Below are 14,100 nucleotides of genomic sequence, written 5' to 3'. Positions count from 1 at the left end.
ACATGTCAAAGTGCCAGCAGCAATGCTTGGTGAGCCGAGTCAGCCTTTGGCTTCTTATATGTCTTGGATACTTTTTATTTTATGTTATGGAGAATGGAACAGGGGGAGCTGGAACACACAAAGATGGACAGGAACACCCAACTTTTTCAGGTGGACAAGAACAGAGTTCGGAATTATGGCAGGGAGGTCCCATTCCCAACTCTGTTCTTGTACATCTGAACATTTCGAGTCTTCCAGCTCCTCCTGTTCCATTCTCCATACATAAAATATTTAAAGTATCCAAGACATATAAGAAGGAAGGAAGAGGAAGAAGAAAGAGGAGGAAGAAGAAAGAAAGAAGAAGGAAGAAGAAGGAAGAAGGAAGAAGAAGGAAGAAGGAAGAAGAAGGAAGAAGGAAGAAGGAAGAAGGAAGAAGGAAGAAAGAAGATGATTGTATTCTGTCCCTTACTCTGATACCCCTAAATAAAATCTAGTGGAACCAATTGCATTTAGAAGAAGTCACCTAATTAGTAAATAGAGTCCACCTGAGCGTAATTTAATCTCACCATAAATACAGCTGTTCTGTGAAGCCCATGGAGGTTTGTTAGAGAACCTTAGTGAACAAGCAGCATCATGAAGGCCAAGGAACACACCAGACAGGTCAGGGATAAAGTTGTGGAGAAGTTTAAAGAAGGATTAGGTTATAAAAAAATATCCAAAGCTTTGAACATCTCACGGAGCACTGTTCAATCCATCATCCGAAAATGGAAAGAGTATGGCACAACTACAAATCTGCCGTCCACCTATGTTCTACATCATAACTAGTGGTAGAAGGCACCTAGCTGAAAGTGATACTTCTTCCTTAACTGCTTCCCACCCACTGTATAGTGAAATGATGGGAGGGCAGACGCACTCTCATTTGTCACTGCTGTGCTCTGAGGAAGAAGGAGGTGTCCCGCGAAACACGTCAGTTGTCAGTGACCTTTGTGGGTTTTCCGTGACACTTTCTGAGAGGTCTCGTTCATCTGTGACTGGATGCTGCTACTTGTTGAGTCATATGGGAAGAAATGTCATTATTGTTTGTGAGTAGTATTCTTCTTATTTTTCTAATAAATATCATCTAAGGATAACGCACATGGCTGGTGCGGCCTCTTTGTTTTTGTTTAATTTTTGCACTCTCATTCTCGGAGGACGTCATATGATGTCAACCATTCTTGCCTTACATTCGCACCTGGGTGGGTGTGCAGCGTGGCAATTGGTGGTGTGCCGTGTCCCTCGGACACAGTGCATCACTGATCATGGTAAAGAACCTATGACGTAGGCTCTTTACCAAGTGATCAGCTGTGTCCAATCACAGCTGATCATAGTGTAAACTGGAAATGCCGGTTATCGGTATTTCTCTCCTCACGCTGACAGTGTATGAGAAGAGAAGAGTCGGTAAGCGGCTTTCCTCGGTGGGGACATCTACACTGACAATTAGGGCACTGATCATTAGTGTCCTGATTATCAGTGCAGCCCCAACAGTGCCCACCAGTGCTGCCAATCAGTGCCCACCAGTGCTGCCTGTCAGTGCCCATCAGTGCCTCCTCATCATTGCTGCCTAGCAGTGCCATCTATTAGTGCCGACCCTCAGTGCCACCTATCATTGTCACCCATCAGTGCCTATAATTGCCGCCTATCTGTGCCACCTATCAGTGTTCATAAGTGCTTACTATCCGTGCTGCCTATCAGTGCCCATCAGTCCTGCATAGTGGTGCCTCCTAATCAGTGCCACATCATGAGTGCAGCATATCAGTGCAGCCTCATCAGTGCCCATCAGTGAAGGAGAACAATTACTTATTAAAAAAACAAAAAGAGAAACTAAGAAAACTTTTTATTTTTTCAAAAATGTTGATCTATTTTTGTTTGTTTTGCAATAATGATGATGTGGTGATTAAATACCACCAAAAGAAAGCTTTATCTGTCTCAAACGAATGATAAAAATTGAGTTTTGGTACAGCGTTGCATGACTGCGTAATTGCCATTCAAAGTGCAATAGCACAGAAAGCTGGAAATTATCCTGGGCAGGAAGGGGGTTAAAGTGCCCCGTAGGCAAGTAGTAAACCAGCAATAACCCCCATCCTCCAAAAAAATAAAAAATTTATTTTAATAGAAATTTCCCTTGACCGTAGGACTGAATAATGGCTATAAAGCAGGTGCTGCTGAATTTAATACACAGAAAAGTTTACAGGACCTGATATTTAACGTTAATGGTGTTTTTTCTTTAATTTAAACTCAGCACAGCCTAGCAAATCCCATCCGTGTAGTCACAAGAGAAAGAGAAGTGGAGAATAAGTTGATTATTTCAAATTGTCCAGGTAAAAAGGAGATTAGGAAATAGTTTGGAATGCTTTTCCCAGCCCCAGGCTTGAATATAAGAAACATCTAAAGCGAAGAATAGACAGACCCTTATCTTCATGGAGCTCTTCCTGCATGTCTGTCAGAGGAGGTAATGATTGACGGGGAGCAGAAATGCCGCCATGTGCATATTCACCATAATCTTGTCTTAGCTTGGAAAGAAGTGAAATAAAAATAACTGGCATATGTGAAGTTGTGTCCAAGAAGAGAAGTAAATGGAGCTATACTGATTGTACAGATAGCTATTATTGTAACTCCCAAGGTGGTGCCAGCTTAATAACCAACTATGGGCTTCATGCCACCCCCATATAAACAGCCACCAGGCCCCCGCTGGCTGTATTTTATGCTGTTTATGTCTTAATTTTTACCTTTCCCAAATTTTTTAGGATGGTCATGTGATATCACAGGGTCCTATTTAACCACTTGACCTCCGGAGGATTTACGCCCCTTCATGTTTAAGCCATTTTTTGCATTACGGCACTGTGTTACTTTTACTGACAATTGAGCTGTTGTGCGACACTGTACTTTTGGCTCTGCTTTCTTTTGGTGGTATTTGATCACCACTGCATTTTGGGGGAAAAAAAAATGATATTTTTTACTTTCTGCTATAAAACATATCTAATTAAAACATTTAAAAAATGTCTTCATAAATAAATATGAATAAAGATAAATATGTATTCTGCTACATGTTTTCGGTAAAAAAATACCCCAATAAGCATATATTGATTGGTTTACATGAACGTTATAGCGTCTACCAGGGATGAGCTTTATGTTCAAGTAAAATTCATGTTCGACTCGAACATTGACTGTTCGCCAGTTCGTCGAATAGCGAACAATTTTGGGATTCGAAAGCCGCGGAACATCCTTTAAAAGTCTATGGGAGGAATCAAAAGTGCAATTTTAAAGGCTTATGTGCATGGTATTGTCATAAAAAGTGTTTGGGGACCTGGGTCCTGCCCCAGGGGACATCAATGCAAAAAAAAGTTTTAAAAATGGCAATTTTTTCGGGAACCGCGATTCCTTTAAATTTTATACCTGGGGGGTGTCTATAGTCTGCCTGTAAAGGGGCGCATGTTTCCCGTGCTTAGAACAGTCTGACAGCAAAATGACATTTCTAAAGGGAAAAAATTAATTTAAAACTACTCGCGGCTACAATGAATTGTCGGTCCGCAATACACATAAAAGTTAATTGATAAAAACGGCATGGGAATTTCATGGTCTGGTATGGATATTAAGGGGAATCCCGCGCCAAAATTAAAAAAATGGCGTGGGGGTCCCCCTCAAAATCCATACCAGACCCTTCAGGAAAAGAGGTGGGGAAGAGAGAGCGCCCCCCCCCCCTCCTGAACTGTACCAGGCTACATGCCCTCAACACTAGGAGGGTAGCCTCTCAAAGCACCTTGTCCCCATGTTGTTGGGGAGAAGGGCCTCATCCCTACAACCTTTGCCTGGCAGTTGTGGGGGTCTCTGGGCTGGGGGCTTATCGGAATCTGGAAGCCCCCTTTAACAAGGGGACCCCCCGATCCAGAAGACAAGACTTGTGGCCAAGAAGAGGTACTGCAGGGGAAAGCTCCAGATTAAAGTGAGTATTACATTTTTTATGGGACCGGTTTAAAAAATAAAAGTTGATCTCAAAGTTGGATTTTTTTTTATGCAACAGGTTTACTTGGATCAAAAAAATAAAAATAAAAAAAATAGATAGTGAGTGTGTATGTTTGTGTGTGTATATATATATATATATATATATATATATATATATATATATATATATATATATATATATATATGATGTTTATCATAGTTGACCCTATCCCTTTAAGCATAAGGAGGACAGGATTTGCCTTTTACTTTATGGCAAGGTACATCCCTTTCTTTGTTCCCAGATAAACAGTTATCATCTTATTAATGCTCTCGGCAATGTCCTTGTGCCGCTGCAGGCAGTGGTCAGGGAAAAAACAGATTTGTCAAGGGTGATGTCATACAGATACTTTCACTCCTCCTAAATTATAGTCCTTGCAGAACTGCTGATGAAAGCAGAGCAGATAAAGTGATATTTCAGGTCAATTTATACATGGGTTTAATCTTCCAGGATGTGCAGTAAGGTGACTCAAGACTAAAGTTTGGACTGGTCCCAAGATGGATATTTGCTATTTGTCCTCCTTTCCATTAAAGGAGATTATCTAGAAAGTTACCCGGTAATGTAGTGAGAGCAGCACTTACAGTCTATAAGTGGAGTGGAAACCTATATTAAAAGAAAATGTTATCGCTTTTGACTTCATCAAATATTTTTTTTTGCACTTGCATATTTTCCGCAAGGTCAACCACGTAATGAAAAGAGTTGTTTGGTGTGTTAGTCTCAGACATTCATTTTTGAAGAAGGTCTTGATAGACTGAATGCACAGTTTTGTCATTTGATTTTTTTATTGGCCATGAGTGTAAAGTCAAGAGGACCAGGGTAAGATTCTGACCACACAGGGATCTTGGCATAACAGTTTATTTTGGGCCCCCAAACCAAACTCTTCATGCACCAGCTACTCTGTTTTGTATTCTTTCCATATACCCTGACTATAAGCTTGTCCACCTTTTGTATTCCTCACTTATAGTCAGGGCTTTTTTTTTCAAGTGAGAACGTGGGGGAATGCAGATCCGGCCCCTCCAGCACTGAATGGGGTGCTGGGGTATGCTGGTGGGCCAAAATTGATTTTGGCTGTTGGAGGGGGGTTGAATTTGTTGCTGGGGGAAATCTATTAATACTGGTGGGTGATTGTCAGGTACTCACCAGAGCCGAAGTGCTGAGAGCGGCTTCCCTTGCAGCTGGGTGCACAGTACCCCTGAGGGTGGAACAGTGGGTACAGGGCACGGAGAGGCACGGGTTGCCAGCAGGTGACTAGTACGCAGAAGGTCTTCTGAAGGAAGAGATGCCCATGCAGATGGTCTTGGAACTGGTAGAAGTAAATGCCTGGCAAGGGTTCTAACACCTGGAGTGAAGGCCGAGGGTCAAACACAGGTATCAGTCCGTGAGACAGAGGATATTCCACAGGCAGGCCGAAGGTCAAACACAGGTAACAGTCCGTGAGCCAGCAAGGCTAAGTGCAGAAAACAGAGGATATTCCAGAGGCAGGCCAAGGGTCAAGCACAGGTATCAGTCCGGGAGTCAGCAAGGCTAAGAGCAGGAAGTCCGTTAAACAAGCCAGGGGTCAGATCAGGAGAGAATCAGAGTAGTCTTCGAGCAATCCGGGTCACAACAGGAAATGGTCAACAGGAAACAGAGGAACACAGGTGAGCTGAGGAGACAAACCAGCAAAGACACAGAGCACATTGATGCCTTTTATAGGCCTGTCAGGCTAATCAGGTAAGGCCCATAGCCGTGTGCACAGGTGTGCACATGTGTGTACGTCATTGTATCCTATCACGCATATGCGTGCGTTGTTGTGCAGCTCTTCTCCGCAGGCGCACGGGGAAGGGCGGACGTTGAAGTCTGGTGATTCTTTGACAGTGGGATCTTATGTTCCTAGGGGGTCAATTGTTGCTGGGAGGGACCTACTGTTGAGGGAAGGGGTCTATTGCTGCCTCTTTGAGGGTCTATTGATGCTGGCTCTAGGGAGATCTACTGTATTTTTTCATTGGGGTCAATTTTTGCTGGGTGATCTATTATTGCTGTGGGAGGAAAATATTGTTGCTGGGGATCTGTTGTTGCTAGGGGAGTTCTATCATTGCTGGGGGGGGGTCTAATATTGCTGGCTGCAGAGGATCGTGCTCAGAGGTGGGTGAGGGACAGAGACAAGGGGTGCCTCGGAAAGGGAGAGTACCTGCACCTACTCTCTGCTTTTAGTAGGGACTCTCCATACAAAAGACAATGACCAATATTACGTTTTACAGCCACCATTGACTCCAATTGTCACTCTTCTTAACAGCCACGGCCAACAATGAGCCTTTTGCATCTGCCACACTTCTGGGTGTGTCAGATGCTTGGTTACCCACTCTTTTGTTTCCATCTGCCTTTGTGGCTGTGGTGCACAGTGGTAAAATAGGTGAGGGTGGATAGAATCACAGAGTAAATCCTCAAGGAGCCCACAATCCAAGGTCCCCATTCATATACTAGGGCCAATTTTGGACAGAAGCCAATTAGCCTACCTGCATGTCTTTGAAATGTGGGAGGAAACCGGAGTACAAGGAGCAAACCCACGCAGGCACAGGGAGAACATGCAAACTCCAGGCAGGTAGTGTCGTGGTTGGGTTCAAACCAGCGACCCTTTTTACTGCTAGGTGAGAGCGTTACCCACTACACCACTGTGCTGCCCAATTGTCTCTTTTCTTTAAGGATGTTTTATTTTATTTAAATTTTAGTTTTCCATACTGTAGGTAAGGCCTAAAATAATTTTTATGGCTGATGACCCCTTTTTATTAATGGGAAATACAAAACTCAGATTCAGAATACTTTATTAATCTCAGAGGGAAATTATTGCAACAAATGCCACACTCAACAAAGACAACACAAGATCATAACAATGAACAGAACAAGACACAAGGACACAAATAAATCCCCAATAACAGCCATTAGCACCAAATAAAACTACACTCTAATAAACTATCCATACAATTAAAATACAACATAGAATAAATATCACTGATTAAAAAAAAAGAAAATAACAGAAAATCAAACCTGAAAATAATAGAGTTATCAAACAGGAAGTTAGGAGAAATCTTCTAAGAAAGGACACCTGTTTTGCTCATAACTCATACCTCCCAACTTTTTGAGATGGGAATGAGGGACACCTATCAGCAAAAGTATGCAGGCATAGGACACGCCCATTGCCACGCCCCCTTAAAGGAGACTTGTACAAAAAAAAAAATTGATTAAACCCACAAGTGCTTTTTTTACCACTAATATTCCTTTATATTGTCTTTTGAAATTTTTAAATGCAGCAATTTATAAATCAGATGAAAGGTTTAGCACTAGGAAACACTTTTTGATAGATAAAAAGTGCATTTTATATACATCTATATAGATCAGACTAAAATGAGGGACAAATGGGGCGTGGCCGGATGTGGGAGTGAGTGAGTGAGAGAGTGTGAACGCTGGACGCCCGCTCCTAGCCTCCCCTTGCTCTCCCTTCATGCAAGAGAATCTCCCCGCTGGCGGAGGTGGCGTATAGCTTGGGTTTCTACCTGGACCCTGTGCGGGACGTGGTGGCCCTGGTCGCCTTGTTCCGGAGCTCGTTGTGCACTGCCGGGCGGCGCTTGGCGGTGGGTCTCGCGGGAGCTCGTGCCGGCGTGGCTCCAGCGTCATCAGAGGCGCGTCATCGGGAGCGAGCCGAGCCGAGGGAGCCTGCGGGAGCCCGAAAGAAACTCTTTCAGCTGATTCGGGACGCGCTGAGAGCAGAGACAGCAATCTGCATTAAGAAGACCCGGGAGGCGGCCCGCAGCAATTCACGGAGAAGAAGCCTATGGTATCTACCTGGGCTAACGGTAAAGCTGTAGCGTGTGGTGGGGTGAGAGGCAAGCAAGGAGGAGGGTACAGTATCTGGGAATGCCCATATGAACATTTAAATACATTTGTTTAGCTCTACTACACACTAAACCTGCTTGCTGGAAGATATAGGCTCCTAAGCTCTTGGAGCCTCCGGGACTTACTGAAACGGCTGTCTCCCCTTTTTTTTTTTTCTTTTTTTTGCATTGCTGTTTCTATAGTGTGATGAACTCTGTTAAACTATCTATGCAAATCCAACATAGCGCTTAGAAGCAGCCAGGCAAACTGTTGGGGGAATAGTCTCTTGGGTCTATGCTTACCCTGCTGCCATCTTGGCCTGGGGCCACCGCACTATTTTTTTTTTTTTTTGCCCCACCATATGGACTTGTATCACGCTGCTAAAACCAAGTTCCTTGGGGGGCGACTTTATCGCAATTTTCTAATACCACTATTATTGGCCGTTTTTCTACCATGCTTAGTAAACGGGCCAACGAGGATGGGATGATTGGTGAGGGGAACCAAAAAACCCGGGCTGCTAAAGAGAAAGCAAATCAGGCATCGGCTACTGTGGTAGCAAAACTGGAACGCTTTGCCCATGCAACTTCCCCTACCAGAAAAGGGCCCCCTCAGCCAGCAGGGCAAACAAAGATACAGGGGGGCACTACGGAAAGGAGAAGTATCACTCAACTAGCATCTAATCCAGGACGATCACCTAGTGGCAGTAAGATGCATGATGCAGTTACAGCAGCAAGCAAGATAGCACACAATATAGCAGCTCCGGTGGAATCCCCTCCATTGGAGGGTGATGAGCCCACACTGCGTGATATACTGAAGGCAGTCAATGAATGCAAAGCGTCTATAGGTGGCCTCGATAACCAGCTAGCCAGTATTAAAATTGAATTGCACTCTATGGGCCAACTACTGAGCAATACAGTGGCAAGAACTACGATTTTGGAAGGGAGATTGAGCACGATCGAGGATGACTTTTCTCCACTACAGCAAAAAATAAATGTATTATTGAAACAATCAGCCATACAGTCAGCAAAACTAGATGCGCTGGAAAACAGCAACCGTAGGAATAATATTCGCCTGATTGGCCTCCCGGAGGGAAGCGAGGGGTCTAACCCCATAGACTTCTTGGAAAATTGGCTCAGGGAACTTATGGGTAACACCCCTTTTACCACTCTCTTTGCTATTGAAAGGGCCCATAGAGTCCCCGCAGGCCCGCATTTATCAGAGGGCCGCACCAGGCCTTTGATATTGAGACTTGTGAATTATAATGATCGCACCATTTTATTACGTAGGATCAGGGAGCTGAACTTGGAGGGGGTGTCATTGACCACCCCCCCCCTGCTTTTTTTTTGGGATGCAAGAGCGTACTGTCTTAATTTTATATAATATCTGCATTTGAAATAACTTTATTGAGCAGCATGGGGGAATTTTTATTATGAAAGTATGTGGTATGTTCTATAAGTTCACTGATTAGCAAGGGGGGGTGGGAAAGGGAGATGGCAGGTATGTCGTAACATAGGGTAAACACCATCAGTAACGCTTAATGGTTAAGCATCGAGGATGTTTCATTGAATATGTCCTGCCGTTTTCCCCTTCCCCTCCCCCCCTTTTTCTTTTTTTTTTTTTTTTTTTTTTTTTTTTTTTTTTTTTGAGCCTAGGCTGCATTGGTGGCGGGGTACTGAGTGGGGTCGAGGTGAGACACTTCGGGGAGACTAGGGCTCCCTGGGTTATTTGGGAGAGCGAGGGGAACGGAGTCGGGTGTCCAGGGTCCTGGGGAGTATGGAAAGTCGAGCCACAATAGTGTCCCCCAGGGGATACCCTGATGGGTGGGCGGGGGGGGTGGGAGGAGGAGGGGGGGGGAGGGGTTGCTTAGGATGTTGGGGGGGGGTGGGGGGATGGGAGGGGGGGGAGAATGGGTGGGTAGTAGGGTTAAGGGGACCACCTCGAGCGCGCATAGCCGATACAACGGAATTGGGGGGGGGGGAGGGACAGTGGGCCCGTCGTGGGAGGGCGGGCCCCCTTCTCTCCCTCCCCCCTGTCCCGCCCGGTTTGAGTACTAACAGCATCTATGGGTAGTGTGCACATCTTATCATGGAATGTGAGGGGACTGGGAGACCCAAAAAAGAGGGCATCAGTTTTTCTGGAAACAGGAAGGGGAGGTCCCGGCCTGCTTTTCCTTCAAGAGACACACCTAACCCCCAGCACAGCCCCATTGCTAAGAAATCGGAGGTTCTCGGCATACTATCATTCTTTCCATACAACTTATTCAAGAGGGGTGAGTGTTCTTGTTAAAAGAGGCACAGACTTTCTGTGCAAAGAGTCCTCTATCGACAAAGAGGGAAGATTTGTTTTTTTGTTCGGTCTTCTGTCCGGGCGCCAATGTATTTTAGCTAATATCTATATACCCCCTCCTTTTAAACTGGAAGTAATGGTTAAATTGATGACGTTCTGTCTAGATAAACCAGCTGTCCCATGTATAGTAGTAGGCGATTTCAACGAAACACTGGACCCGCATATTGATAGATTTCCTGCTCCACTGGTGACCAAAATGGGGCGTTTGCAGGGCTTTATCTCTGAAATAGGTTTGAATGACTTATGGCGAATACGTCACCCTCAAGCAAGACAGTATTCTTGCTTCTCCAGCACTTATTGCACACTATCAAGAATTGATATGGTACTGGGCAATAAAGCAGCCGCGGAGGTGGTCCAGGAGATAGAATATGGAGTAAGGGGGGTGTCTGACCACTCCCCCCTATCCATGATACTGTCTCTAGGCACTAGACCAGGCCCAAGAGAGTGGAGGATTAACCCGGGCTGGCTGGTATTAATGGGTCCCCCAAGCCCCCACCAGGATAAGTTAGAGGAATTTCTTCAAATAAATAGGGGCTCTGCCCCCCCGGGTGTGGTCTGGGACTCCTTAAAAGCCTACATTAGGGGCACATTAATACAACAAGTAGCAACCATTAAGAGGAAAGCCCGAGACCAGGACTTAGCAATGAGAAATAAGGTAGCCCAGGCAGAACAAGCATACATAGCTGCACCATCGACTGCAAGCCAGCGGGAATGGCTGGATAGCCAACAAGTCTATAAAATAGCCCTCCTAAAAAAAGCAGAGAACAGGCGGATTTTCCAGCGCCAGCACTACTTTGGCGAAGGAGAGAGAGTAGGTAGAACCCTTTCTCTCCTGGTTCAAACTAACAGTGCGCCAACAGTAGCCCAGGTAATCAAGTCTCCTACAGGTGCTCTTGTTTCCAGCCCCTCCGCAATTATGAGGGTATTCCATGACTACTACAGGAATTTATATAAATCTGTTATCCAGGGACAAGGTAATTCGGCGACTGATTTTTTACTTCGGACAGCAATACCAACTTTATCGACCGATGATAAATTATCCCTTGAGTTACCACTTACGCTGGAAGAATTAAGGAATGCAGTAGCCGCAATGCCTAATGATAAATCCCCAGGGCCAGATGGCCTTCCAGTAGAAATCTATAAACGCTATGGGGAGGTCCTATTGCCGGAACTCCTCGTGATATTGAATCACGCATTGGAGACAGGGGAACTCCCTGACTCGATGCGTGAGGCTAATATTACTCTAATCCTGAAGGAGGGAAAGGACTCCCAGGAAGTTTCATCATACCGGCCGATATCCCTGCTATGTACGGATATTAAAATACTAGCCAAAGTACTAGCAAACCGGTTAAATACATACATTCACAAACTCATACACCCAGATCAGTCGGGTTTTATCCCGGGTAGGGCGACTAGCACCAATATTAGAAGAGTCTTCCTTAATGTCCAATTACCTAGAGATAACGAGGGGGTGGGGGCCATCTTAGCACTCGATGCCACTAAGGCCTTCGACAGTTTGGAATGGGGCTATCTGTGGAGGGTCCTAGAGAGGTTTGGATTTGGCCCTTTATTTACCCAGTGGATAAAATTAATGTATAACAAACCCAGGGCCAAAATTAAGTTGGGTACTGAAATCTCTGAATCATTCCAACTGGAAAGAGGTACAAGGCAGGGGTGCCCGCTCTCCCCCCTCCTTTTTGCATTGGCCATGGAGCCCCTTGCGGCCCTGGTAAGATCTTGCCCGGACATACAGGGATTTCGGCGGGGTAGTTCCGAGGAAAAAATTGCCCTGTTCGCCGATGACCTGCTATTCTTTATTGGCGATTTGGATTCTACCCTGAATAGAGTGATCCATCTGATGGGCGAGTTCGGTCAACAATCGGGCTTAGAGATCAATTGGGGCAAATCAGCTCTTTTACCACTGCTTCGGCATGGGGAACACGGGGCCCCCTCAACGATAACAGGCCTGGAGTTGGTGACTAAGCTGAAGTACCTGGGCATCTGGATATCAGGGGACGTAAGTCAATATGCCAATGAGAATCTGGCACCATTATTGACGAAAATGAAGAGGAAACTTAATAGCTGGTGTGGCCTCCCTCTCTCGGTGGCGGGCCGTTGCAGCCTGGTAAAAATGATTTGGCAACCCCAAATACTTTACATTCTACACAACTCTCCAATTTGGATCAACCAGAAATGGTTCCAAGCCATGGACTCGCTTATTCGGCAATTAATATGGAAAAAGGGGCATGCTCGGATAGGCTTACACACGCTGCAGCTGCCCGTTGCGGAGGGAGGGTTGGCCATACCACACTTGGGTGCATACTTCCTGGCCGCCCAACTCCAGCACTTAACAGGGGCAGGACTTCAAGAGGGGGGGTCTATAGGTCACAAGTTGATGATGATGGGAGCACCTCATAAATTGGTCCCCGAAGCTCTGGAGGCTAATGCCCTTTCTTATGGCTGCCCCACCAATACTCTAATGAGGAAGGTATGGCAGCAAGCAAAGCGTAAGTTAGGATATGTGGGAATAACTATCTATACTCCTCTATGGTGTAATCGCCATCTGATTGAACTAAATAAGGTCGACAAAGCTCCGGAATGGGATAGCCAGGGGATTAATAGAATAGTACATCTTTATGAGGGGAACGTAATGAAATCTTTTGAAACTATCAGCCAGGAATTCAATGTCCCTAATAGGTCATTTTACAAATATCTGCAACTGAGACATGCAATCCAGGCCCAATATGGATCACTTACTATCGAGCGAACTGAAATACCACTGCTCCAGGCCCTTATAGACCATGGGCACGCAAAAGGCCAGATTTCGTGCCTATATATGAAGCTTAGAGGCAGTTTCCTGAAAGGTGAAGGCCCAGCCAAGAGTAGACAGGGTTGGATAGGGGATCTCGGCCCGATATCTCGGGAACAGTGGGCTAAAACGCTTGAACAGGGGCACCTGGCCTCCATATCTCCATCGCAGCGCGTGTCCCATCTGTTCCTCATATATCGGGCATATTACACCCCCCAGAAGTTATGGAAAATGGGGAAGAAACCTAGGGATGAATGCCCTAGATGCGGGGCACCGGGGGATCTCCTCCACATGGTGTGGAAATGCCCAAAGCTGTATAGCTATTGGTTAGAAATAGTCATCAAAATAAATAGAGCTTTTAAGACCACCCTGAAACCTGAGGCCAGGGCCTGTTTACTGGGGATATTTGATGGGGTTAATATTCCTCTGCCAATCAAGCCATCCGTCCTGAAGTGCCTATATCAAGCTAGGCGACTGATAGCAATTAATTGGCAAGCTAGAAACCCCCCGGATACTGGACAATGGGTCAACGCAATTAACTCTCTAATATGGTGCGAGAGAGCAATGCTTATAAAGCTAAACAACTTAAGAAAATTTGAGATACTATGGCATCCTTGGCTGACTGATATGGGATTTCCCCTGGAGTGAGGTCAATATATGGATGGCCTAGTACCCGCCTGGGATTCTGCTCCCTCCCTTCTCATGCGGAGCCCCCTCCTTTTTTCTCTTTTTTGTTTTGGCCCGTATGGAGGTGGCTGTCTGGCTGCGACTGGGACGGTTGTTGTCGGTGTTGCGCGCTCGAGGTGGGGTGGGTGGTAGGGAGGTTTGGGGGGGGTAGGGGGGGGGAAGTGCATTAAGGGGTGGCAGTGACGAGTTGGCGCTACATGGCAGTCTCAGCGCACTAACCTGCTTGGTACGTTATTGGTACTGCAGCAGGGCAAGAATGGGGGATAGAGAAGGAGGGTTGGCGTTGGGCGGGGGGAGGGAGGCCTCGCCCCCCACCCCATAACACTACTCCTGGATGGAGTGCCTGGGTGTGGGGACGACGCCCCCTCCCCCCCCGCGCCCTTCTTTGTCAATA

This window comes from Lithobates pipiens, unplaced genomic scaffold, assembly GCF_037356315.1.
Source record: "Lithobates pipiens isolate NorthernLeopardFrog02 unplaced genomic scaffold, aLitPip1_a1.2 Scaffold_10, whole genome shotgun sequence".
Classification (NCBI taxonomy): Eukaryota; Metazoa; Chordata; class Amphibia; order Anura; family Ranidae; genus Lithobates; species Lithobates pipiens.
This window is presented reverse-complemented; position numbering follows the sequence as displayed.